General features: G+C 33.6%; 1 long non-coding RNA gene and 1 pseudogene across 1 annotated transcript; one reads left to right on the forward strand and one right to left on the reverse strand.

The window, feature by feature from the left end:
• Nucleotides 1-27,507, reverse strand: part of LOC120308841 — a 68,731-nt pseudogene that overhangs the window by 14,920 nt on the left and 26,304 nt on the right.
• Nucleotides 1,805-14,580, forward strand: LOC120308870. The gene is made up of 4 exons (XR_005556945.1): nt 1,805-2,107; nt 3,143-3,246; nt 11,255-11,328; nt 11,895-14,580. It is a non-coding gene; the product is annotated as an uncharacterized LOC120308870 (long non-coding RNA).

Here is a 27,507-nt window from a genome sequence, read left to right on the forward strand (position 1 = left end):
TGTGCATTCAACTCCAATGGCTTGAACTCTTGAAGGAGATAATTATTCAAAAAGGATGACAAATCCTGCAGAATGAGATGCTAACAATTCCGACTAGAAACAAAATGAGAGACATCCCAAAAGATCAGTGTGAATACACATGAACATTTGTAAAATGTTGAATGGAGAGAGAGGGGGCAAGAGAGAGAGAGAGAGAGAGAGAGAGAGAGAGAGAGAGAGAGAGGGAGAGGGAGAGAGAAAGAGAGATTGTGATGACTCCTCTGGATGCTTCCCCAGATACCTCTCCAGATGTCAGCTGGGAGGATGAATCAGTTCCAGGGACGTCTGGAGGGGAGTTGGTCAATGGCTCCAAGCAGCTGTCTGAGAGGGATTTGGCTCAAGTACAGCTGTAGCAGGACAGCCCTGAGGCTTCAGGTGGAGAAAAGCATGTAGCTACAGCCAGTCAGTGATGAGGAATAAGAACTGTCTTCTGCACGTGATCCAACAACATGTAGGCCAGAAAAAAGGCAGGAGCAGAGAATGTTAGCCAGATTACTCATCAGCAGAAAGCCTTGCCCTTCTTGATGGGCTGTACCAGAAGCTGGGTATTTAGCATAGCAAACAGATAAAAGCATGTTCATGAAATGAACAACATGTCATTTCCTAGTTTTGTATTTTCTGGTTGTTGTGATTCTTGCCTTGCTTTGGATTGACACCATGCCTTGTGAACTCTTTGTATTGTGGATTTAATTTTGCCAGGTGGGTTTATTTTGATTGAGAAACTTTCAAGTGCCTTGTGGACTCATTAGCCATTGTTCTGTGGGCTAGCATTGGTCTGCTTGTGGCTGGACTTAATTGGGACAGTCCTGGGTTGCAGGGGAATATTAATACACCCACTAAACCATGGTTATGTGTGTGTTTGAGAGAGTGGGACAGCACAGTGACTTATATGAATGCAACATAAAAAGGAGATTGTAAGTAAAGAATAATACAAGGCAGTTTTCAGAAACTCTATGGATTGTGTCAGAGAGCTTATAATGAGCCAAGCTTTGCAAAAATGCCCTCTCCCCAACAACATTCCAGAAACAAAAGGGAAGAGAAAAAAACCTTAGGTCTGTTGTGTGAGAAAAAGGTTGAATTGGTAATGGGATGGTAAGAAGGGAGAACATTTATTTCTTCTCACCTTAGGAAAACAAAGCCATAGCTACCCATTATTGTGCCACTCATGCAAAGAGACATCTGTAGCATACATAAGAAAGGAAACTTAGAAAGGAACCCTTTAAATGAATTTGTCTCTAGGTCAGATGACTAACATAGTGAAGGAAGTAGTAGGGGCGATTTTAAAACCAATGACTGTAATCCAAGAACTCCTGCCTCAGTATCTCAGAAGTCTCGAGGAGAGCAAACCTTCTCCCACTGCTTTTAAAGGGGAAGGACAGGTAGATTCAGGAATTGGAGATCTGTCAGGATAACATCTATATATTGGGCAAGATGTTCAAGCTAATTATTAAACAGGATGTTTGAATGCAATAATTAATAGAAGCCAACAAGTCAAAGAGGAGTCATGCTAGAATTACCTTAGCTTCCTAGTTTAATAAATCTAGGAAATGTAGTGGACATAGTATACTTTGACTAAAGCAAAGCATTTGACAAACTCATAAAATTTTCCTTAATAAATTGGTAAATTTTGTAAGTATGGATTCATTATGGCTGAATGACCAATTTCAGAGACTACTTAAAATAGTTTTACATCACTAGGAAAATAGCATTATGTGAAGTGTTTTTCCAGGCTTCATGCTATTCAATATTTTTGGTAATGGCTTGGTTGAAAAGGTTGAAGAAATGTTTATCAGATTTGCATATGGCACAAAACTAATGTGAGTAGCTAATGCTTGTGAGAGCGGAAACGGGAAGAATGGAGAGAGATAGAGAGACAAAGAGACAGACAGAGGAATCAAAAGATGTACACCAGGGGTGACAAACTGCTGGCCTGTGGGCCGGTTGCATCATGTGGAGGCTGCATCCACCCCAACTCCGGCAATGTGAAAAAACTCGCAATACGTCACAACTCGTCACATAATGCAACAAGTTTAACACCCATGATGTAGACAGCCCTGAATGAACCAAAGTAAGCAGAATCAAATTTAATAGAAAAAAATGTAAATTCCTGTATCTGAGGAAGAAAAAAAAGAAAGATACAACTGTAGAATGATGAAAACCTGACTTAAGAATCAAACAGAAGAATAGAATAGAATAGAATAGAATAGAATAGAATAGAATAGAATAGAATAGTCCAGCCCCCTGCTCAAGCAGGAGAACCTATACCATCTCAGACAAGTCACTGTCTAGCCTCTTTTTAAAAATCTCCAGTGATGGAGCACCCACGATTTCTGGGGGCAAGCTATTCCACTGGTTAATTGTCCTCACTGTCAGGAAGTTTCTCCTTAATTCCAGGTTGCTTCTGTCTTTGATCAGTTTAGATCAGTGGTTCTCAACCTTTCTAATGCCGTGACCCCATAATAAAGTTCCCCATGTTGCGGTGACCCCCAACCACTTATACATCACCGGGTGCCAGGGGCATGGCCAAAGAAAAGGGGGAAAATGGCGGACATCCTTGTTTGGCGACCCCCATGAAATGGTCGTTCAACCCCAAATGGGGTCCTGACCCACAGGTTGAGAACCACTGGTTTAGATCAACTGAACTTGAGTCAAGATCATAATATAAGGAAACAAATGAAATTTTGGGATGTATTCAGAGAATTATAAAGTCTAGACCAGACCTTGGGAAATAAATGGCCTAGGTTATCTGCCTTGTTTAGATCTTGTTGAATACTCAATCCAGTTTGGGGAATTGCAGTCAATAAATAAAATAGACCAGCTGGACCAAATTCTGAGGAAGACAGGACAAGTACCAATGGGTTGAAACTACAGAGAACTAGATTCACATTAGATAGTAGGAAGAATGTTCTCATGATAAAGGGTGTTAAAGGGTGAATTGTTTATTTATCTACTGTACTTGTTAAAGCATGATGTAGTAACAGTCTTTGATTCATTGGCTCATGTATTTGCCTATCTATCTACCTAATACATTTCTTTGACTGTGGAAAATCTGAGCTACCAGTACATTTTTAATGTATAATTTGTATTTTTTTAAATTTTCCAGTACAGATTGGAAAAAAGGGGTAGAGGAATTCTATCTTTGAGCCTGAAAAAGCTTCAGAGCAACAGAAAATTAAAGACTTATTCTTATCCAAGGAACATATTACAGTAAGTGATGATGAATCATTCTCATTAAGTAATCAATTTGAGCCACTAATGATGTAAGATTCTGGGGAGGAGGATAATAGAAGCTACCCTCATCCCCCATCATAAATTCTATCTTAGCTAAGAGTTTGGAGGTAATTAATGTATTTGAACAAGTTAATACTGCTAAGATCTCAAGAGAGCTTATGGAATGACACTGCCTCTTCACCAGATATAGTGGTTCTGATACCTCAAAATTCACAGCACATTTAATAAGAAAATAGGTAAATTACAACAAATGTTCCAATGAAATTCCCATCAAAATAGAAAGTTGCTTAAAACACTATTCGAGAAAATCACATCTCAGACTGTTGCAGAAAGAGAACTTAAGTCAACAAGAAATGTCAATACTTATCTCACTCAAAATAATCACAAAAGTTCTCTTTTTATTCAAGTTTTTAAAGCAATCCAAATAATGCTTTCAGTTAAAAATGACAAAATGAACAATATAGATGGCTTTTATCTAAGGCTGTTATTCTCTTACTAAACCAACTACTTTGAACTTGCATATCACTAACTGACATGAGGAAGATTGACTGGCTTCCTAAGCACTTTGATTGACAGAGAATTTTAATTAAATTTAATAGCCCAGCTATTCCATTAGCGCTAAATAAAGAAAATATTGGAAGTTATAAGAAATCTACCTAAACTGAGTGTTCAGGGAACTGTTATAAGACTATTATTATCCAAAAAACAAAGTTGGACATGGGCCCAAAGATGTTAATTATGAAGCAAACCATAGCAATGTTAAATGGCCTTGAACACAGAAAGTAAGGCTACCTGCAACGAACAATCTCATTAGCAGAGATGATGTAATAGGTCTTAGTGAAAAATGCATTTAATCAATTGCCAAAGAAGAAGGCAGGTATTAAACACTAGATCAGTGTTTCTCAATCCAGGCATCTTTAAGATGTGTGGACTTCAATTCCCATAATTCCTAGCCAGTCATCCCCAGCCCAAGTTGCCAAAGTTGAGAAACACTGCACTAGATGATTTAAAGCAAGATCTATTGAAATTAAATATTGAAGTGGTTCACTTTTCAACATCAAATTGCATTATGTCTATGGAGATTCTTAGTCATCCAGGTCATAGCTGTCCCAAAGATGCTTTTCCATGAGGCAATTGAATTTTCTTATCCAGTTGCCTCATGAAAAAGCATCTTTGGGTTAAATTGCATTCAAATACATTATATAAAGGAACAAGTCTTTCAGTCTAAAATAACCTACTCTGAAGTATTTCAGCCTGCCTTTCCCAAAAGAATGTATACCTGTTTTTATAAACAGGCTACCATCAATATCAATTATGTATGTTTTATATCATAGATTGTGTTTTTTTTAAATGGAATTCTCTGTCCGATATTAGTTGGGAATAAATGCAGTATACCAACTTCTGGAAATCTAATTTACAGGTTTTGTTAGCGTAATCCAAGAATAATTTTTCCAAAGGTGTGATATCTCTGACTCCATATTTTAGAAGCAATTCCTGCTTCACAATATTTAAAACTATATTTGGAAGAATAGAAAGCACTGAAGCTAAATACAACCTGACCATCATATGTAGATTATTAACTTCTGATATACCAAGTTCTTCGTCTTTAAGCAAAATTAAGATACAATTTATATCTTTTAGTTATATTTTTAATTTTTCATGCTTTTAGAGAAAAGCTGCAAAACTGAAACATAGTCATGGTATATCAGAGTAAATGTATTTTCATACTAGCAATGCAGAGATTCTTATAGATGCATATATAGTAAAGACCTAATGTGGGGCTGGAACGTTAAAATAAAATAAAAATATGCTTTTCCGACCATAGCTAGAAATTAGTAGAAGTGAAAAATGATTGATTTTTCAATCGGAATTCATCAGAAGTATTCATATATCTTTGCCCTTTTAAGAAAATTAATTCATTGAATTGCTGCTTTTTAGAGAAAAACAGATAGGTGGACTAAATTCATCTATCTATACTTCTTACTCTGTTGAACAGCTAATTAGTAGATTTCAATCACTATTAAAAGGCATTTTAACTTAATTGCTACTGCTAAATTTCTTACTTAATACTCAGTTTAGGCAATTTATCTGATTACTTAGCTCTTAATTTTAGCTTTATTCCTGCTAATTAAAAACACATATAGCATAGCAATTGAAATGTTTAAAGTTCTTTTGATGAGAATATCAGAACTGAATCAGAATAAAGTATATAAAGTATAAAAAGGATGGCAATATGTCCTTCATTGCTTAAGATCTTCTGTGTTCATGATACCATACAGAAGAAAACTGCACAGGCATAAACTAGTATCCTAAACAAAACACATCTTTGCATGTTCAAGATCAATTGATCTAATAATGGAGAAATTACAAATATTGCTGCAAAATGTGTCAAGTGTCAAGGAAATCAGGCAAATAAATCAATCAAATAAATATAAAGATTTATTGCAAGCTTAAGATCTCTATCAAAAATCTGAGCTATTAATGGTCAAGGGAAAAGCATTCAAAGTGGGATGGAACTAGATCTCTTGCAGGCACGTAGGATGATGCATTTGATCTTTTCCTCGGACTCAGCCTGGTCATCTCCTTCAACATGTAGGAAAAATAGATTACTTGAATCAAACTGACACCTGGGTAGTTTGGCTGTAGTGGTACTGTGAATCTGAATGTTGATATTTAAATGTAACCTGTCTCTGGAATATAAAAAAAACATTAGAAGGGAATAAATATATCAAAAACAATACAGAATATCAAAGTGCTACATGGCATGGGACTGCATTATTTAAGAGACAACCATCTGCCCATCCTACCAGATCCAGTAGAATGGGTATGTTATGGATTCTGTCATTTAAGTAGCTACATTTGGCAGGCCTGAGATAGTAGGACTTTTCTGCTGTGGCACCCACATCTTCTCCCCAAATATAAGGTTGACCTCATCAATCCTGAACTTTTTAGGTCCCTCAAGATCTGGTTATGCCAGGAGGCTTGGGACCCCAAGGTATGTGTGAACTCATGAGGTGGCTCCGTTATTATTGGCTTCCCTGTGTCTGTTATTTTCCTGTTTTAGTTCTGCTATTATAATTTTAATATATTTTAATTAACATTGTATAATGGTTTTAGACAATGCTCGTTTTATTTGTTTAGTGTTTAATAGATTGTATGCCATCCAGAATCACTTTGTGAGATAGGTAGCCATATACATTTGATTAATAAATGAATAAAAATATTAATCACATATGCTATTAAATTGATTCAAAGGCAAACACATTTCTTAGGTTGGTTGGTTTTTTTGCAGACTTTTCATTAGCCAACTCTGCACTGAAGATGTAATCTAGTTGAGTAATGAAAGGTCTTCAAGAAAGTAACCAAGCTCAGAGAGCACCAAGGACTCTATAGTTCAATCCTGAGCTACAAATATTTTCTTCTATTGATGATTTTTTTTTCTTAACTACGCACAAATATAAGTTCACTGCAATTTATTTTTATTTTGTCTTAATAAAAAGCATAATCAAGATAAGTTTATCAAATGAACATTCTACTAAATCTTACAATAGATAACCTTAAACTCATAAAAAAGTATTATTTTTCTCCATCAAATCAAATCTTTTAAGTGTTAAGAACATAAACGAGCGTTATGGCCTTTGTCATCAGGCATGACAAGTTATTTATAATTCTATTTATACAATTTATTTTAAAGACTTGGAATTATTAGATAGTACAATAAAATTAGCCTTGACAGTTTTCAATTGAATGATACATTCTAAAATCAAATGCAGTTCAGCAAGTATATTCTTGGACTCTTAATTGTGTGTAATTGACCTTATCTTCAGCATCTGTCATCCTGATCTAATTACAGGACATATATATAGACACAGGGTTCTCCATAGCCCCCTTTCAAGTATTCATAAAAAAGATATTCTGGAGGGTGATGACAAAGCTCTGAATAGTCTCTGATCTTCCTATATTATAGGGGTGAACGTTACCCTTCTCCACAAGGTTAGCAAATCAGTTTGCATAGCACTTGTAAGGGTATTCAGAGGTGAAAATAAGATGTTTTCACATTTGCTTTCTTACACGAAGATATTAACCATAAATATTATCCATTCCTATGTGAAGACTAAATAAACAGAGGAAAGGAATAAGCATAAGATTTGCTATGATGACTTTTCATCTGAATATAGTATCTTATAAAGGCCATGAGTATTCCAAAGGATGCTATATAATTCAGTCCATGCAAGACCATTGTCAGGAGCTTTTTCTTACATTCTCCTTAAGCTGAAGCAATTATGTGGTCATATTAACAATTATATGAACAATGAAAGAGATGTATTGTTAAGAGCAACTATCATCATTCTTTAATCATACATCAGTCTGAAAGAAAATAGAAATCTTTTAGAAACATTTCAGACATCCTGGCTAGCATCTAGTGAATACATTAATGAATATTGTACAATAACTGTTTAATGGGCAGCTCACAGTATGTTTCTCAGTTATTTCCTTTTCAGCAGCTAAATAAGGCAGATATATGAAAGACTGTATTCTGTACTGTGAACAAATGGTTCTACATCAGCACACTTGCCAAGTAGTTAGAAAGAGTCAGTGTAGGAGCATAATCAAAAATTAGCCCAAGATTGCTTGTACCGGATGGCATGCTTTAAATTAGTGTGGGTTGTTAAAACCAATCAGTTTAGTCACTGCTTCCCAGAATGTTTAATGTTCCAATGTTCTCATTTTCCAATTGCTTGGTCCCTGAACAGACCGTAGTGGGCCCTAGGGGAAATAAGGCATTACCTTAATTTGTATGTAAGTTACGATTCTTTAAAACCAACTATCTGATTTAAGATTGACATGTATTTAAGATAAGCCTATATACAGTGCCACAACTTCTATAACTCTACCGTAGTAGTAAGTGAATGCCACATAATACTATTGACTTAATAAATTGGTTTCCAAGTAGAGAAGAAAATTAAAAAAGAACATTTGGCTTATTTTTTCCTTCCTGTTAAATGTGATGTCCAGTTGTTGCATAAATACTTGACTTTAAAATGTTTGCTGTTATTTTACAAATTTTCAACATTATCCTACTGCAAATTTTACTGCTGACATTTACCAAATTTTATTTCAAATGAAAGTATCATGCAAAAGGAAGTCAGACATTCAGAGATACATAGGAAGTCATCTTTGAACCAAGATCTTCCTACCTGCCTCCATTCCACAACTGGAATCCTGATGGTAACATTCACAATCATGTCCCTGACTGCTATTTACTACTCAGTCCTTTATAGCTTATCTCCTTTCTAGTTATTCGAGTAAGGTACATCTTCTTCCAGATCTCAAAGCTTCTCTCCATCTTCTGTCTTTTTCCTGTGGGCCTTTTCCAACAGGATCTCGACTATAACATATTCATCATCTACAAATACACACACACACACACACACACACACACACACTTGAAAAAAAAGCCTACAGACAGCACAGTTGAACCATCAGCTGAATCTTGTTCTATACTCAAAAAAATAAACACAAAAGTGGCCTCCTAAATGCTCATCATACCTTTCTATCAAGTCACAGTATATATAATATATTTAACATACTTAAAATAGTGCCATATAATATGGTCTGCCATGACCATACTGTATTTTCATAATACATATTGGATGGGAAGGTTTACATGTTTCCAAACTTTTCCCTAGTCACTTCAGTTTTTGTAACAAAAGTCAGATTTTATTTTCCCCATTTTCATAGTTAGAATATGGCTGTTTATGATATGAATAATATTACAATACTATAAAGCATTATTTATTAAATCCAGGGTAGCCATTTGTGAAGTTATATTAACAACCAATTTGCTATTTTAACTTATTTAATTTAGAAATCATAACCTAGTATATGCATCTTCTGGGGAGGTCAAGGGGAGCAAAGGACTTACGTGTGATGTAATATCATTTGTGCAATGATATCATAGTGCATATGATACCATTGCAGCTTTAATGGATGCACTTATCTTTATGAATCTCAGCATCACCAATACCAAATGAGTCCATTTAATCCAGTTTATAGTTACTTGCCCTTATTTTTGTAATGTCCAACACAAAATATAACCTAAAGGAAAATAAAGAAACATAGTGGGTTTGTTTTAAAAAAAAGAACCCTCATGAAATAGCACTTTTGGAATGTCTGTATTTTATATGATTGCATTCGTAAATGGCTATATATTTATGAATATATTTATATGTTTAGTGTCTTTAATATTTGCTATTTTCTCTTGAGACCTTAGGGTGGCACACGTACATGTTTATTGCTGTTTTATCCCTTGCAACTATAGGATCTGATGTGCTAATACTGACTGTTCCAAAGCCACCCAGAAACTTGAATGGTCAAGGAGAAGCTTAAATCAGTCTCTCCTCAGTCTGACACTCTAACCACTATAATTCCAAACTCTAAATTAGCTCACTATTTGTATGTACCGGTAAATGGTTTTAACTGAATTTAACAGTCTAGTTTGCCAGATTGTGATGATAGGGCTTTTCCAAAGAAAATAAAAGGAATCAGTGAGTGTTATAAGAACATCTTTAATGAAGTCACAAGAGACACAACATTCAAAAATAAGGACAAAAGTAGAGCAAGGAATATATCTGCTTGCAGCAGGATGAATTCCCTGTGGTAAATGATATAGGTTTGAAATGTATGAGATAGCTGAACATTTTCATTAATTGTCTTCATAGAATTTTAAGTTTGTTCCTTTTGTTTTCTGCAGTTTGGGGATATAGCAGTAGGCATATAAGTCAGAATATTTTTGCTATCAGAGAAGAACAGGTTATGTTTTTCTATGCCATTTCCTAGTAGAATTGAAATAACAGGCTGTGTGATGTTAAAAAAAGTTGCCAAACAACAAATGAGTTTTATCTTCTCAGAACTTTGTTATATTAGTCAAAATCATTCAGAAAGCTGAGAAAGTTGAGATGAAAAAAAAAGCAGATGACTATTTTTAGCACATTAATGGGAAAGTATGTTATTTACATAGGGGTTTATTAACAGTTTTTCTCTAAAGGTAGAGTACAGACTTTTTTCTCTCAAAGAAAAAAAATACAACTCTCATGGATGTGTCAGGAACTCTTGAATTTACCTTAGTTGCAAAATGTCCAATGATTGTGTGCAAAGAATCCACCTTCCATTACATAGCCTCTGTGGCTTCTCATATTTTAAATCCCAAGACATCATAAGAAAACTCTTCCTCCTAGTCTTGTCCTATTCAAGAAATATGGATGGCTAAAAAGGGATAACAGAATAAGAGAGTTGGAAGGCATTTTGGAAGTCTTCTAATCCAACTCTCTGCTCAAGCAGGAGACCCTATACCATTTCAGACAGGCTTGTCTAATCTGTTCTTAAAAACCTCCAGTGTTGGAGTGCCCACGACTTCTGAAGGCAACCCGTTCCACAGGTTAATTGTTCTCACTGTCAGGAAATTTCTCCTTAGTTTTAGGTTACTTCTCTCCCTGGTTAGTTTCCATCCATTGCTTCTTGTTCTGCCTTCAGATGCTTTGGAGAATTCATTGACCTCTTCTTCTTTGTGTCAGCCCCTTGGATATTGGATATTGGATCATTGCTATCATGTCAGTCCTTGTTTTCACTAGACTAGACATACCCAATTCCTGAAACCATTCTTCAAATGTTTTAGCCTCCCGCTTCCTAATCACTTTTGTTGATCTCCTCTGTAGTCTTTGAGTCTTAATATCTTTTTTATATTATATCATCCTTTACCAATTTTTAACAATATAGTCAGTTTAAAAAGTGTTGAAGGAACCTCTAAAATATTCCATATTGAGATATAGAATTTAGCTTAGTATTAGATAACATCGTGCAGAATTCTGTCATGAATATATCCAGGCGTCGTGAATTAGTAGGGCTCATTCATTTAAGGTTATCATAAATCTATCAAGCTTATCTCACAGTTGCAAAATAATTCCATGTTTCCTATTTTCATAAGGAAATTCACTGGACAGACAATATCTAAAGAGGCACCTTTTGATATATCATCATTCTTGAAGCCTTCTACTCTGGGTGAGTCAGGGCAGGAATGGTGGGCCTGGTTTTTGATTTAACATGCTCCATAATTAAGTGAATGCCATGGTTGCTAAGTTAATTCATGTATTCCTATCAGCATATTTCGCTAGCAACCAGCAAAAAACATTGTAAAGGGCACTCATGTGACTGCACAATGCTTCAACTGGCCATAAAAGTGAGAAGCACCCAAAGTGTGGCCATGTGATCATGGAGTTATGTGCAACCATTGGAACTCCAAAACTGGATCATAAGTAGCTTTGGGGGAATCCATTGTAACCTTGAATGGTTGCTAAGTGAAACAATTGCTTACTCCTGAACTAGGAGAAAAAGTTCAATTATATTTCATGCCGGAGCTGTGGATCAGCACTTAGAAGATATAATTGTTATCAAAAGTAAGGACCAGAGTATTCAGTTATGGGAGGATTAATGAATACCAATAGAATGTATACTGAATGACATTGAACATTCTATCAGTAATATTATAATTATTGATCCATCAAATTGACCACCCTATTATGTCTAAATTACTAACTAATATATTCTTGTCCATCTGTCTGTTTCAGATGTTCACCTGATGGATGAAGTAATAGAAGATCATGCATGCATGCTGGTTCTATTTCTGTTCTCATTTCTATTCAACCTTCATGCATTTAGGTGAGATGTACATTGAGCTTCTTCAGAGCTTCAGTTCAACATATAGGGTCAAGAAAATGGAGGGACATCTGGATCTACAATATCATCTTTAGCCCTCCCCAACACTATACATCCAAATAGCCCTCCCCAACATCATACATTCAACTATACCATGTTATAGTTCATGAATCATAAGCTTACTCCTTGAAATATTGCCTAGGAAAATTTTGCTATTCATAGTTGTAGTATACAATTCAGTATTTCATCCTCTATAATTTTTTTTACAGCAACTCTGTCTATTCATATGTGTTTAAATTAATCTGTTTTATCTGATGACCTCCTAGCATGAGCTGGATGTATCATTATGTACTACAGTTTTTGTTCCGGAAAATGTCAAAGTTTGATTTATCTATTCTGCTTTGCTTTAATTGTTCTAAATTGTTGTATGTGACTAGTCCTTTGTCCTCTTATGAATCATAGAGCAAACTAGCAGCACAGATTAGAATAACTTTGTCTGAAATACTTTAGTAATTTCAGTGGAATAAAAGGTATGCATGACACATACATCCAATGTAACCTTCAAAGCAGCAAATCATTAAAATATAAAAGTCAGATAGTGTTAGGATTAATTTTTTACCAGAATCAAAGACTAAATTAAAGACTAAATTCCCAGTAAAGACTAAAAATGTAATTTTATTCCTGTGTACAATTTCACCATGCAATTGGGAAAATCTGTTGAGCAATGACTTCATTAATTCTTCTTTTGACTTAATTTGAAATGTCAGGAGCCTGATCTCAACATGTGTTACCTTGTAACATGTTAACAAATGTCACTAGAACCCATGAGTGATTTCATAACTGTAATACAACCTTGTCTGGATCATAGAACTTAAATGCTAACATAATTACTATATTTCAGTTTCGAGTGATAAATTAGAACTGACAAAGTTTAGGAAAAAAAATAAGAAACTTTGAAATAGAAGCATGTTTCATCTAATGGATTAATCATTACACTCACCTGCCACCTTCTGTTTTTGTTAATAATTGAGATGGAGTAATTTCTGAATATGTAGACGCTGTTTCTAAGACTAAGTTGGTTAACAGAATTCAGTTTTGTGAGGTTTAATATCCTAAAACTAAATGCAGAGCATTTAGAAAACATTCATTAATTTGGATTTCTTGCACATTTTCAAACTTGCACAATAAAATAGTTATTTGTCAATATATTTACTTCTGATATCTGTTTATATTGATCCTAATTTGTTGCCTTTAGAAAAAGGGGAGGCAGTTCGGACTTTATGGCCAGAATGAAAAAAGAAATCTTTCAAGGGACCCAGAAGCTTTTGATAGGCTATATTTGAGGCATGTTATTGGGCTAGTTGGCTGAGAGATATTTCTTAGCTAGCACATAGTTCGAAGGGGAGACATTTACAACTGTAGCTCATTCATTGATTAAGCGATTAGCTCATGAGCAAAATTGTATTTTAACTAATAGCTCAGTTCCAGGCAGTATTCTTTAGAAAAAAGAGAAATAATGAGAGTTTTTGGCCAGAGAAGGCATACAGGACTATTAAATTGTATATGAATGAGTTTCAATAACATTTCTTTGGGGTTTGATGAAGTAGATTTCTAAAAAAATTATTGCCTCAATTTGTTCCTCTCTTCTACTTCTAAATTTACTTCTAAATCCTATATTTCTCTTAAGATATTAAAGTTCCTTACATCAATACTGATATTAATATTAAAAATAAATACAATTCAAAATGTATTTTATAAAATTTACTTTGATTCTTCTTTGCCCCTTTTTACTTATGCTTTAAAATTCAGTTGAAGTCTTTGTTTTTCCTTCTTCTATTTCACTGTTTAAAAGATATATATGTAAGTATTTATTGTTTTTACTGTACAGATTAAATATCTTTGACTCCAAAGAGACTGTTATTATAACTGTAGAACAGATAGGCAGAGGACTAGCAGAGCACTTCCATGAACTCAAACTAGGTGTTGGAAGACATGGTGAAAACTGCTTAATTTCACAACACATGAACAGATTTAACCATAGCTTCAATTGGGAAGCTGAGTATTTTAGATCAAGTCAAATCCCAAAATGCTGGGGAATTCCTCGACACTTGACACTCAGGTAAATCAGCCATCAATAGTCACATAGAGATAAACAATTTATACAGCATTCAAAAGAGACTTAAAAATTAAAAACCATAAAAAGCAGAACACTTTCTTGCCAAAAATCAGCACCCATATAAATAGGAATTGACACCAGGATTAACACCAGACAATCAATCAGGAACCAATACACTAATGCAGGAATTATTAATGAGAAAACAATCTCAGCATCATTAACCAGGCAAATTACTGTATATAAACAGACAACAAACCCCACTCCCTTCTAATGCTGAAGATGTTACTTAGTCTAATAATAAAACAACCAAGCTCAAACAGCACTAAGCACTCCACAGTTCAACCCTGTTCTCTATATATTTTCTTCTATTGGTACAGTAATACCTTTCAGTGTTAATAAAATAAACAGAAACAAAAAGCCCTATGCTCTCATGGAATTTTTATCTCTGTAAAAAGCCTGAAAGTGAAATAAACATTATTTTATCCATTTATTTTGAGCCACTCTCTACACTACGCTGTTCAAGATTCAGAAAGAGGAAAGTTAAGATTGTCTTATGTCATATCCCAAGCTAGAGTATTTATTAATAGCAATTTTGTTAGACTTGTTTCTGAATTTATAACTCCTTTCTTACTAAAGGGACAAAAGGTATTGGGCATCTTTGCTTTGTACAGCTTTGTAGGATTTCAATTTAAATCATATTTTTAAATTATTTTTGTAGTTAGATCAGATCAATTTATCTTTCAAACCTTGAAATTGTTTAAAGTTTTAAAGAATCCAGGCCACTAAATAAAATGCTTAAAATATTTCCAATGCACAAACTCACCATTTCTATTTCATATCACATTCAATAAACAGAGACTGCAATACTACATTTACTCTGTTTATGAAAAAAAAATCAATTCTATTTGTCATTTGCAGAAAGACAGCTTAAACTTGAATTACAGTAGGAGTACCAGATATCTTAAAATCAATATTGGATGATGTGGGGCTGTATAATTATCAAAACTTTATACTGACCCAACAAGGTTTGGTAGCTTACAGAATTTCCCAATTCTGCATTACATATTTGCTAATTCCTCCATCACTGTTGTTTATCAAATCTAAACTGTATCTCTGCTGATAGCAGTTTTACTCACATTTGTATCATATGCACTTTGTTATTATCATTGCTGTTGTTATTGTGTCAAGTCATTCTTGACTTTCAGCAACTCAACTGCTTGGACTAGTGCCTGCAATTTTGACAAGATTTTTTGGAAGCGGTATGACATTGCCATCTTCCTGGGACTGAGAGTAAGTAACTGGTCATTAGCTTTGGCCTAAGTCAGGATTAAAACTCAGTCTCCCAGTTTCTAGCCTAATGCCTTAACCAATAATTTTGATGTAGTATGTACATCAGCAGAAAAATCAACCAATTATTTAACTCTTTGAACTGAGCGACAATTTCTTCATTATCATTTGGAAGTATAAGTTTAATGTTTTTCTATTCTTAGTTTTTTTGTATGTGAAGAATTTTGAATTTTTGTATTTCATTCTTAAAAGTTTTATTTCAGTGTAAAAATGAAGTCACAGTCCTAAGCAGTTCTACTGAACTTTGAATTCCTTACTTGTCCTTTTGCCAAATATTGGTGAGACACCAGTAGAAGAGAACGTATGTACTCAAGGATTGAAATGATGCTGGGGGAAAAAAGGCAGATTTAATCCCAGGGATCCACTGGAAAAAAGACAGAAAATAGAACTGCCAATATTGTAATAATCTTATACAAATAGTTTTATAATGAAATAGTTTGTTCACCTCTGATCTGCATATTGAAAAAGAATGTAATCCAGTTTGAATTTGGATAAAACGGTAGCAAAAATTATCAGGGAGTTTGAATACTTTTCTTATTAGAAAGGATTAAAATATATGAGAAACTTTCATTTGAACTGAAGGAAAAAGACAATTGAGGTGTATCAAATTATGCATGCCATAGAACTAAAGACAAGGAAATTTGTTTTTTCTCTCTCAAAATATCAAGATTCAGAGTTATCCAATGAAGCTGATTGGAAGAAAATTTAGAACAATCAAAAGGAAGAGGAATTTGTTGCCTGGAGGTTAATGAGGAACATTTGATGGCCACGATAGATACCAGGGATGAGATCTTTTTTGTGGTGACACTTTATTTTTGTAGTACAGAATATAGACTTGATGTTAGTTTTGGTGGCAAATGTTTTTTCTCACCTAAGAGTTTTAGTTATATTGTTGATGCTTTTCTAATTTATTCAGGAAGAGTGCATTCTTTGCCTGATTTTTGCACTATATTATACATTTAAGTTGGATCTTAAATGTATCTAAGAGAAGATCAAGGGTAATATTTTTAAATAAAGTAAAACAAAAAGAATTGACTTTCCTAAAGTGACTCTTCTGTTCTATTAATAATGGCTGATAATGGCAACATTTTATAATATAATCACATTCCTAAAATAATTGTAGTTCCTCTTACATAGCTTTAGGCTCTTTTCTGACCCAGGAATAATAATTTTTAGTTCCATCTATATCTGCTTCTGTGCAATATTTTCTTTCCTCATTTGAAAACTAACCCTTTGTCTTGGAACTGCATTGGCTAAAATTATGTTGACTTGTTTATAGCTCAATTATCCTCTGGGCCATGTATTGCTTCACCTGGTAGAATCATGCAAATTGCTGTCTAAATGATGTAGTATTTACCTTTGCTAACAAATGCAAGAAAGCTTACTGTATGACCGATGAAGGAATAACAAAGAAAACAAGTTTCAAGACAGGAAGCAAATTGCTAGGCAAAAGTTGTAAACTGTAGCCTGATGAATTTTTACAGACTATTAATTCTGCGGTAATGTTTTATTTATGCATAATTAAATGTGAGCATAAACAGGGGCTTCTGCCATATTATCATCCATACTCACTCATAGTTATAATTTTGTGTCTTTATTAATATCTTAATGCCAGTGGGACACTAAGTGCTTCAATCTAAGAAGTGTCGTGTTAGCAAACAATATGTAGGGAGTGTTTACTGATAATTACCTTGATACACTGTCAATTGGGCTTTCAGCTACTGAAAGAAATCTGCACTCATCACTCATATTTTTGCTTTTGATGTTTTCATGTTAGTTGGGGACAGACTATCAGAAGGAAATATATTAAATTGTCTCCAACTATCTCCCATCAGGAGATGTACAGCAGTGGATAGAGAGGAAAGATTTTTTCCTAGTAGTGGCACACCTGGTATGGAACGTTCTTCCTAGGCTTTTATATTTCATCACCCTTAGGTGTTTTCCCAAGTCTTCTCTTCTTAAACATGCTTCAGTTGTTATCCTAATGATAGATGATTAGACAGTATTCCCTGATGAATATTCTAGGGTTAGTTTTAAGTAAACCTGCACAGAATCGGGCAGAGAGGGATAAAATGAGGCTGAAATGCTAATTTATTATTTTTTTTAAAAAAATATATGGAATTGTAACTGTCTGACTATTTTGTTTTGTGTTTTTGTTTTTTTTCTTAAACAATTTATGAAAACATAGTTCAGAGAACATCAGAACAACATAGAAAAAGCAGAAATGCTTTCAGTTTCTTTTAAATGTAGCTATCTTTGTATTTTTAGAAATAATGGGGGTAAATTGATTCTATGCACAAGGCCATCAGTTGTAGACTACTTTAAAACAGAGTAGCAGAATCAATTTTGTCCCAAGCCTCTGATCTGAGTAGAGAAAGGTTTATGTCTGTAGCTAGACACCATTAAATGTTATAGTTTGGAACACACAGTATTTTACTGTTTCACAGTGAAAACCAAGGTATCGAGTGACACAAATGAATGGAGCCATATCTTCCAATTATATGTTTCTATCTTCTGAAGGAAAGTGGAATTTGAAGATACTAAATGTAACAAAGACATTTCTTTTCATTCATTATTTGTAAAATAAGTTTAAAACGAGCTGTCAAGTAAAGGATTGCTAAAGTCTCAAAAAAAGAGAAATTATAGAAAACAAACATTTAAGACAGTTAAAATTTAAATTGCATTACTCATTTAGTCAGAAGGAACAGAGTTTCTTAAAATAATTTTATTTTGTGTTTATAACTGCAACCCCTTTAGCTTAATACCCAGGTGTCCACAGGGTGGGATCTAAAATGTCAAGAAGCCACCACCATGTGAATTGATCTGACCACTTACCAAATTTTCTTGAACTAAGTGGAACTTACTTTTTGCTTGATATATAAAGAACTATTCATACTAATTCCACAAGAAAAGGCCTAAACGTATACATCTACTGAAGAAGAAACTAAGAAGCTAAGCTTAGATAAGCTAAGAAGACGAAGAAGGTAAGAAAATCTAATCTCTGTGCCATCCACTTCCTTGGTTTTATTTTTTATTTTTAAAAATTGTAATTGTTTTTATATTTATCTTTTTACTGTTTGTAAACTATCCAGAGTTGTGTCATTAGTGAGATGGGAAATAAATAAATAAATAAATAAATAAATAAATAAATAGCTGTCACCTTCAGTTACTGTTGCAGGTATTATAAAATCTGATAAGGTCCACTTTTATATGTAACCTAAAATGATGTAACCTTGATATGAATGATTTTCTTGATCATTTTTAATTTTTTCACTGTGAGGGAAAGTTGTTTTGATATTTTTGGCCAAGAGTATTTTCCGAAGTTTTCAAAGATAACTTTTTTCTTTATGTTGTATTATATTAATATCTCATTGTTTAGTGATATGAGGCGCCACAATCAACAATTAGAAGTTGTTTCTAATTTAGGCAAAGTAGAGATAAAATCATATAATGCATCTTACATAAAATATTCCATTGGAATGAACCTGTTCCATACTTCTAAGTTATAGCATTTTGTCTCTTTTATTACTTTGTTTCATTTTTTTCCTACTAGTTCTCTTTTAGTTTGATAGATGCAATTCCAAAATGTCTTTCAAAAGAGAATACCAGTGTTTTTGCACTATTTGGATGTATGTCTTTTCAATGTATAATTGTAACTTTGTACATGAAATGTAACTTTCAGCTTCCCTGGTTTTTCATTTCAATTAAATCCCAAGGGAAACCAAAATGAGGAAGTTCCTGCAATTCTGTTTTCTTTTTGTAAGATAAAATAGGGGAAAAGAGCTAGAACAAAAAATATCAATAACAGTATTGAATTTTAAAAATATAGCAACCAATGAATTCCAAGGGTATATTCAATTTTTTAGATAATATGAAATAATTTGTGTTCATATGAAAACAAATGTAATCCTGGAAAAAAACCTATTCATTTTATATTTCTACTTTATTTTAAAGCTATACATGATGGCCAACTTCGACTGTATTTCTTGTTCATTATACAGTTTTATGGTGGTATTGTTAATCTTTTGGAAGATTAATTTATAAGCATTATGGAGTAATCCAACTTCAAGAAATGTAGTTAAAAAAAAAACCTGTTGGGTAATTGTCTTAATTTCTTCAAAGTTTGCAATAAAAATACTGACCATGTAGAAGTTTCCAGTAAATAGGATAACAGATACCCATTTGTTTACATGCTGCCAACATGTAGAAAAGCTGAAGCTGATATAGTATAATGTTATTATACTATAATACTATTTTAATTAAGTTCATACGCAATTCTTGATATACATTTAAAAGGAAATCTGAGTTTTGTTTAACATTTATAAGCTTCCCTTATTAAATGGATATACAAATTATATTTATTAGGGCTGATTGTCTCATTTCAAACTAGCTGGTAACTATGCCTATTCCTTTTGCAAAATGTATTCAGAAATCATAGGGTTTCTATGCAATTAACTCTCTTAACCAAATCATCATCAGGTTGAAAGGGATGAAAAGTTGTCAATAATGTTAGAAGTGAACTAACAGCAAAGCTTAATCATTTGAATAATTTCAAAATTCATAGTATCTGTGTTTAATCTGTAAATTAAAATGATTTTTCTATTTATTTTCTCCAATTTATGTATTGTTTAAATTTTATATTTAGAACATAGAACATAGAATAAGAGTTGAAAGGGATCTTGGAGGTCATCTAGTGCAACCCCCTGCTCAAGCAGGAGAGTCTATACCATTTCAGAGAAATGGCTGTGCCTATCTCTTCTTGAAAGCCTTAAGTGATGGGGCACCCACAACTTCTGAAGGCAAGCAATTCCACTAGTTGATTGTTCTCACTGTTAGGAAATTTATCTTTAGTTCTAAGTTGCTTCTTTCCTTGATTGGGTCATCTATTGTTTCTTGTGTTGTCTTCTGTTGCTTTGGAAAATAGTTTGTCCCCATAATCCTTTTGGCAGCCCCTCAAATATTGGAATATCTCCCCTAGTCCTTATTTTCACTAGAACAGACATACTCAAATCTTGAAGGCAGTCTTTGTATGTTTTAGCCTCCAGCCCCCTAAACATCTTTTGTTGCTTTTCTTTGTACTCTTTCCAGTGTCTCAACATCTTTTTTATATAGTGATGACCAAAACTGGATGCAGTATTCAAGTGTTGTTAATTGCGAAGTCGTGTCCGACCCATCATGATTCCATGGACAACGTTCCTCCAGGTTTTCCTGTCTTCTCTCATCTTCTGGAGTCCATTTAAGCTCATGCCTACTGCTTCAGTGACTCCATCCAGCCACTTCATTATCTGTCATCCCTTCTTCTATTGCCCTCAATCTTTCCCAGCATTAGGCCCTTCTCCAGTGAGTCCTTCCTTCTCATTAGGTGGTCAAAGTATTTGAGTTTCAACTTTAGGATCTGACCTTCTAAAGAGCAGTCGGAGTTGATCTCTTCTAGGACTGACCGGTTTGAACGCCTTGCAGTCCAAGGGACTCGCAGGAGTCTTCTCCAGCACCACAGTTCAAAGGCCTCAATTCTTTGTCGCTCCGCCTTTCTTATGGTCCAACTTTCACATCCATACATTGCAACTGGGAAGACTTTGTAAAGCGGTACTAATACTTCACATACTTCACATTGATCCTATCTCTCTATTAATGGGGCCTAGGATTGCATTGCATTGGATTTAAAGTGTCACAAATGGTAGTATTTATAGCCTATATGTAATCTCCAATTTGTTCATTATCTGTACTATTCTTTTTTGTTGTTTTAAAATCTTTCTTTTTAAGGCAAGTTACCACACAGATAAAATGCCCTCTGTAACAGTTTCCATAGCATCCCATATCATAAAGTAATAGGCTCAAATTCAGGTTGACTATTAATCTGAAAATTATTTTGTAATTCATTAGTAATTGTATCATTAGCCTACTTCTGGATTTTGTGTTTGAGATATAAAAAAAATGAAACTTTGACTTTGGGTTTTGCTGATAAGTTTGTTATTATGAAATGGCTAGTACATATTAAGTATGTAAAAGTAAAAAGTTGAAACTGCTCTTATTCTACTGCACTAAAAAGAGTCAGAGGTAAATGTTTTTCTTTCTTTTTTTCCCTTTACCCTGCACTTCTTTATCTTCTCTTTTGCCTTCCTCATTTTCCAGTATTTTCATTTTCTTTTGTATTGTATATCTTGATAAGCTTAATAAAATTCTAAAAAACAAGAAATTAGCCCAAATTTTTGCATAGTACTAAGGGACTTGTTTTCCTTTTAAACTCGAAATAAGCTGAATACATCTGGATAGCAAACTCTAGAAAACTTAAATATAGTTAAAACCGTCATTGTTCCTTTTATACAATTTATACATGAATACAGTTAGAATTATTACCTATTATGAATACTACAGCTAGTCTTCGACTTTCAACCATTTACCTAGTGATCATTTGAAGTTACAAAAACATGAAAAAAGTGATTTATGACCATTTTTCACACTTACAACTATTGCAGCATCCCCATGATCATGTGATCAAAATTTGGATACTTAGCAACTGGCATGCATTTATGACACTTGTGGTGTCCCTGGATCATGTGATTATTGTTTGTATCGTCTGACAAGAAAAGTCAATGAGGAAGCCAGATTAATTTAACAACCATGTTATTAACTTAACAACTGCAGTGATTCACTTAACAACTGTGGCAAGAAGGATTGTAAATGGGGCAAAACTCATTTAACAATTATCTTGTTTAGTAATGGAAATTTTGGACTCAATTGTGGTCATAAGTCAAGGACTACCTGTATTGCTATCTATTCTTGAATAAGTTTTCTATTTAGTTGGGTAATTAATCTGTTTATTGGACTGTTTATCTCAAAGCATTAATTGTCTGATCAACTTTGAGAAGCTGCATTGTTTTAAGAAGGATTTTTTTTCATTTACTTTGATCTAAATGTCCATTAACAACTCAGTTCCAATATCCATCTAATATAATTTAATCTTTTCTACATTTTTCAAGTTCTGTAAGATACATTCCCCAAAAAATATTTTTCACTCATTAGAATATAGTGTCTGAAAAAAATTATTTTTCACTCATTAGAATATAGTGTCTGAAAATCCCTAGTAAATATATATTGTCATTTGTAATTAATTAAATCTGGCATTTTTCAGATATTACAGACATGTGTGTAACACACACACATAGAGAGAGAGACACACACAAATAAAATATCTTTAATGTTAGAATTACTTAGTGCTAAACATTGATCTTTAATTCAGAAATCCTTAAATAAATTTTTCTTTTTCAGGAATAATGTGTTTCCTGGAGACAGATAAAGTAAGCGTCATTTGAAGTAAGTGAAAACTTTTGATTGCTTAACTGGATTACCCAAGCCATTAAGTTTAATAATAGAATTCTCAAATTAGTCATTGCAGATGCTTGGCTCAATGTCAATTACTTTAAGTGATAGCTTATTCTGTTCATTTGATATGGTTTTCAAAAAAGTAGATTTATGCCACTTAAAATTAACAATTTTACCATAACTAGAACTTTTTAATAGAATGAAAAAATAAACATGCAGGCCAAAAAAGGAATCACACAGGAATGATTGTGGAAGAAAATAGGAGAAAGGAGTACTATGTTTGGCATCTTGAATTATTTATTATTTATTAAAAATAATAAAGCTGGGATAAAAATAAATACGATAAAATAAAATAAATAAAAGAGACAGTACACTATAAAGGACCTATGATCAGAATCTCAGATTTTATATCCTTGGCTTAAAAAAAGAAATAAAGACATTTGACAAGCCAGATTTGTTAAGTAATTTGTTCATGTATGCAAAGTGTTTGTGTGTGTTCATTCATTAAGGTACATATCTAGAGATTGCATCCTTAATAAAATCAGTAATTAGATAAAGCTAGAATAGCATATCTATTTAAAATATCATTGTCAGTATAAATAATAGTTATGGCTGAAATAAAAAGCAAATTCATTTTTAGGAAATCTCCTTTTGCTCCTGTGAATGTGACAGAGACCAAATCATATGTCCTAGTTTTCATTATCCTTGCTGAAAAGGAGAAAATATTGCTCACTTTTACAAAGTCAGAATTAAATTGACTCGAGTAAGTGGAGATCCAGCCCTGAACAATTATCTAAGGCAGAGTTTCTCAACTCTGGTGGCTTTAAAGTGTGTGCTTTCAATTCCCGGAATTTCCATCCAGTATGTTTTAAAGCCATCAAGATTTAGAAAACTGGTCTAAGGCAATTTAATAAGGAAGAGACAAAGCTACAGATACACTACATCAATTAAAGTCACCCATGTAAACACTGTTTTGCTCATTTTCAAGACTACTTCCAACATTGCTGCAACCTTTAAAAAGCAGAAGTAATAGTAATAATAGTAATAATAATAATAATAATAATAATAATAATAATAATAGAAGAGACCTTGGAGGTCATCTAGTCCAACCCCCTGCTCAGGCAGGAAAGCCTATACCATTTCGGACAAATGGCTGCCCAGTCTCTTCTTAAAAACTTCCAGTGTTGGAGCATTCACTGTTCTGGAGGCAGGTTGTTCCACTGGTTAATTGTTCTAACTGTCAGGAAGTTTCTCCTTAGTTCTAGGTTGCTTCTCTCCTTGCTTAGTTTCCACCCATTGCTTCTTGTCCTGCTTTCAGGCGCCTTGGAAAATAGCTTGACTTCCTCTTCTTTGTGGCAGCCCCTGAGATATTGGATATTGTTTTCTAAACAATAACATGGCTTTCCTTATAATCTTTGCTGGTATTGCCTATAGGACCCCAAGACTCTAACAGCAAACCAGAGAATCAAGAATCTAAATTCTTATGAAGGATTTTACATTTCTGCTGTTCTTTATTCCTTTTCATCTATATATTATCTTTCTCTTCAGAGTTGTCTTTTATTTTTTGCCTTTCATCACATAATAACACTAATGTACCTTGGCATCTAAAAGCTGAGGTAATAAATCAGTGTTTCTCAATCTCAGCAACTTGAAGATGTGTGGACTTCAAAATTCCCAGCTGGGAGTTGAGGACACATCTTCAAATTGCTGAGGTTGAGAAATACTGCAATAGATAGATAATGGTTAAGAAATGGTTGAGAAATCATCTTCAGAGTTTTTGACCTGTTTACTCTAAGGCATTTTTCAGTCTAGAAGCAACTCTAGGGACCTTTTCAATCCCTCATTCTGAGCCTTGAAATTCTATACTAGAGCTTAACTGTACATTGTTTTTTGGTTTCTGTCCTTTGCTTGCCTTTCCCAAATCCTTTTTCAGGAAGAGTTTCCATCTTATCTTATCTGAGGATTCATATAAATCCTGGATTGTTTAACTATAATTGCTTGAATACATCTAAATTTGTTATTTGGTGCGATCAATTTCCGGAGGGCTTCAAACAATGTGATTTATTATGAGTTTAAATGGAAACCAGCTATAATACATTCTTTTTTTCAGAATACTATGTACAATTTGAAGACTGAATTGTGTTAATGTATCAAGAATTTTAAATAGAAATTTATCCAGATATTTCAGATAATTTGGATGTAGAGCTTTTATTTTGAAAATGTTTTTATAATAAAATAAAATATTTCATAAACAAAAGTAAGAAGAAACAAAAAATAAAAACAGAAAGTTTTCTTTTTTTTGTTTAGTCTGATGAAGTGTTCTTAATACTTTCATCTTCACTGTATGTTGTTCAATCTGGCAACTATATCTTTATGAAAATTATCTTTCTTTCTCATTAGCCAAATATTTAATGACACTTTTTCAAAATCTTCTGTTTTAACTTCCACAACCAAATTTAATGAGCCAAACCAATTAGTAAGAAGAAAGATTAGATATTCACCCTCATTTTGTAGAAAGTTACATTTTATTATAAGCCTCTAACTCTTCCAGATGGAATCAAATATATCATTTCCACTTAAAAAGTACTGTTCTGCAGTAGTTATGCTGTTGTACTTGTGAAGCTTAAGTTCAAATAGAAAAATACTAGATGACTTTGGGCCATTCTCCTATCTTATTTTATTGCACAAACTTGTTATTGTGATGATAAAATGAAAGGAAACCTCATAAACTGTTTTGGGCTTCAGAATGAGAACTATAGTATACATCTAACAAATAAAAGGTAAGAAATTGTTTCTTATATTGATTTCCTGCATATCAAAAACAGGCAGAATAGCACCATAAGATTCCGTTATCTCTGAATAAATGCAGAGAACTTGAGTTCAAGATAATTTTACCACTGAATACCACCTGCCCTAAAGCAAATTCTTTGGCAAATGTGGAAAACTTACACAAATATGAGGAAAGAAGATCATCAATAAGGTTCAAATGGATGTTTTTACATCTCTAAACTTTACACAGCAAATATATTTTCACATGCAAAACATGAATTACCCCATCTCCCCATTCCCCCCAATGTTGTAGGAAAAAGGGGAGGAAGGAGTATTAGATATATTCATTGTAGATAAAAGGGCTTACTTTTGTAAATATGGAATCATGTAATAAAGTAGCATTCTTTGGAAAAAAAATTAGTAAAATTAGTTCTATTGCAAATCGAAGAATGTAATGCTCTCCTGAACTAGTGCAATTACTCTTAGTTTCAGGAACCAATTTTACACTTAAAAATAATTCTCTCCCAAAAGTTTGTTAGAGATTTTTTTTAGGCAAGCAGAAAAACAGAAACATATACATATGTAGATATGCTGACACAAAAGTTAGTTGTGGTATTTATGACAAAAAATATTTACAAGGAAATATGCATTTATTTTCCAGCAGGAACTTTCCTCTGTGCACACACAAAATATTTAAGGAGATGCTGCAGAGCAGCTACCAAATCTTCAGAAAGCTTCAGTTGCATTATGGCTATAAAGCGCAGATGTAGAGAGATGCTTTGCTGAAAAGTGAAGAGCAGAGTGCCATGGTTCCGATAGATGAGACCAGTAAAAGAGAATTCCAAGGAAAAAAGTTTCCTTAAAGAACATATTTATTTTGGCTACATAGCACGGTCAAAAGTGAAACCAAGACTGCAATTCCCCCCAAAAGGTTACAATGTTACAAAATTGAACTTCCCACTCCAATAATATGTCATAAATCACATTCCCCAATTAACTACTTGAGCGGGCTTTAACAGAAGCTTTAGCCCGCCAAAATGCAATCAGCAATGACTTTGGTTCCCACAGAACAATTTATTGTTTTGATTAAACTAAAAAATATTCTTTCCCACCTCCCAATTCTGTGGCAACTGAAAATGAAGGGAAAATGGCTTCGGCCAAATTTGTTTGAGAGTTGACACAGGGATATCAAACTGCCGATCTATGGGCCGGTTGCATCATATGGAGGCCGTGCCCACCCCAGCTTTGGCAATGTAAAAAAAGTCACGATACATCATGACACGTCATGTGACACAGTGAATTTGACACCTGTGGTGAAGACACTCAGCCTATTGGTTGCACAGAAGTAATAAAGATGCACGGAATGAATGTGATCCATTCATATTGCTGGTAGTGGCAAGCAATACAAAAGTCTTGGCTTCATTTAGGCATAAATAAGAATAAAAATACAAAGTACATTTGAACAGCTTATATGATAAAAGTAGTGTATGTAAGTTTTCGGTGCAACAATTCATCTTAAACTAAACACACTGTTAAATAAAAGCAATGTTCAGGATGCTTAGCATAAAACAGATTATGGATTTATTGCTGCAATACGATACCCAATATTTTTTATTTGTAAATGCAGCTGTAGAAAAGGAAGAAAACAACGTTCTGTTTTACTGACAGAGACAGAGAAAATAAATCAAAGTAGTTGGTTTAAATTCATGTTGAGAAACATATAAAATTTAGAGTAATATATGAAGAAAAAAGAGGTAATAAAAGTATAATCTTAGAGACAATGATAGTATCCAATTAGTATCTGTCTTGGTAGATTGACAGCCCCCATCAATGAAAGAGGGAGGAAGTTGCATTGACGAATCACATCTCTCTGCAGTCCCTTGCATTGATCAGGTTTGCTTCAAACATCAGAGAATATTTCATTGGGAGATCTCTTTATTTATTAAACAAATTTATATAGCTGTTCCAGA

Source organism: Crotalus tigris, unplaced genomic scaffold (assembly GCF_016545835.1).
Source record: "Crotalus tigris isolate CLP2741 ecotype Arizona unplaced genomic scaffold, ASM1654583v1 scf7180000017952.28453644438:3035480, whole genome shotgun sequence".
Classification (NCBI taxonomy): Eukaryota; Metazoa; Chordata; class Lepidosauria; order Squamata; family Viperidae; genus Crotalus; species Crotalus tigris.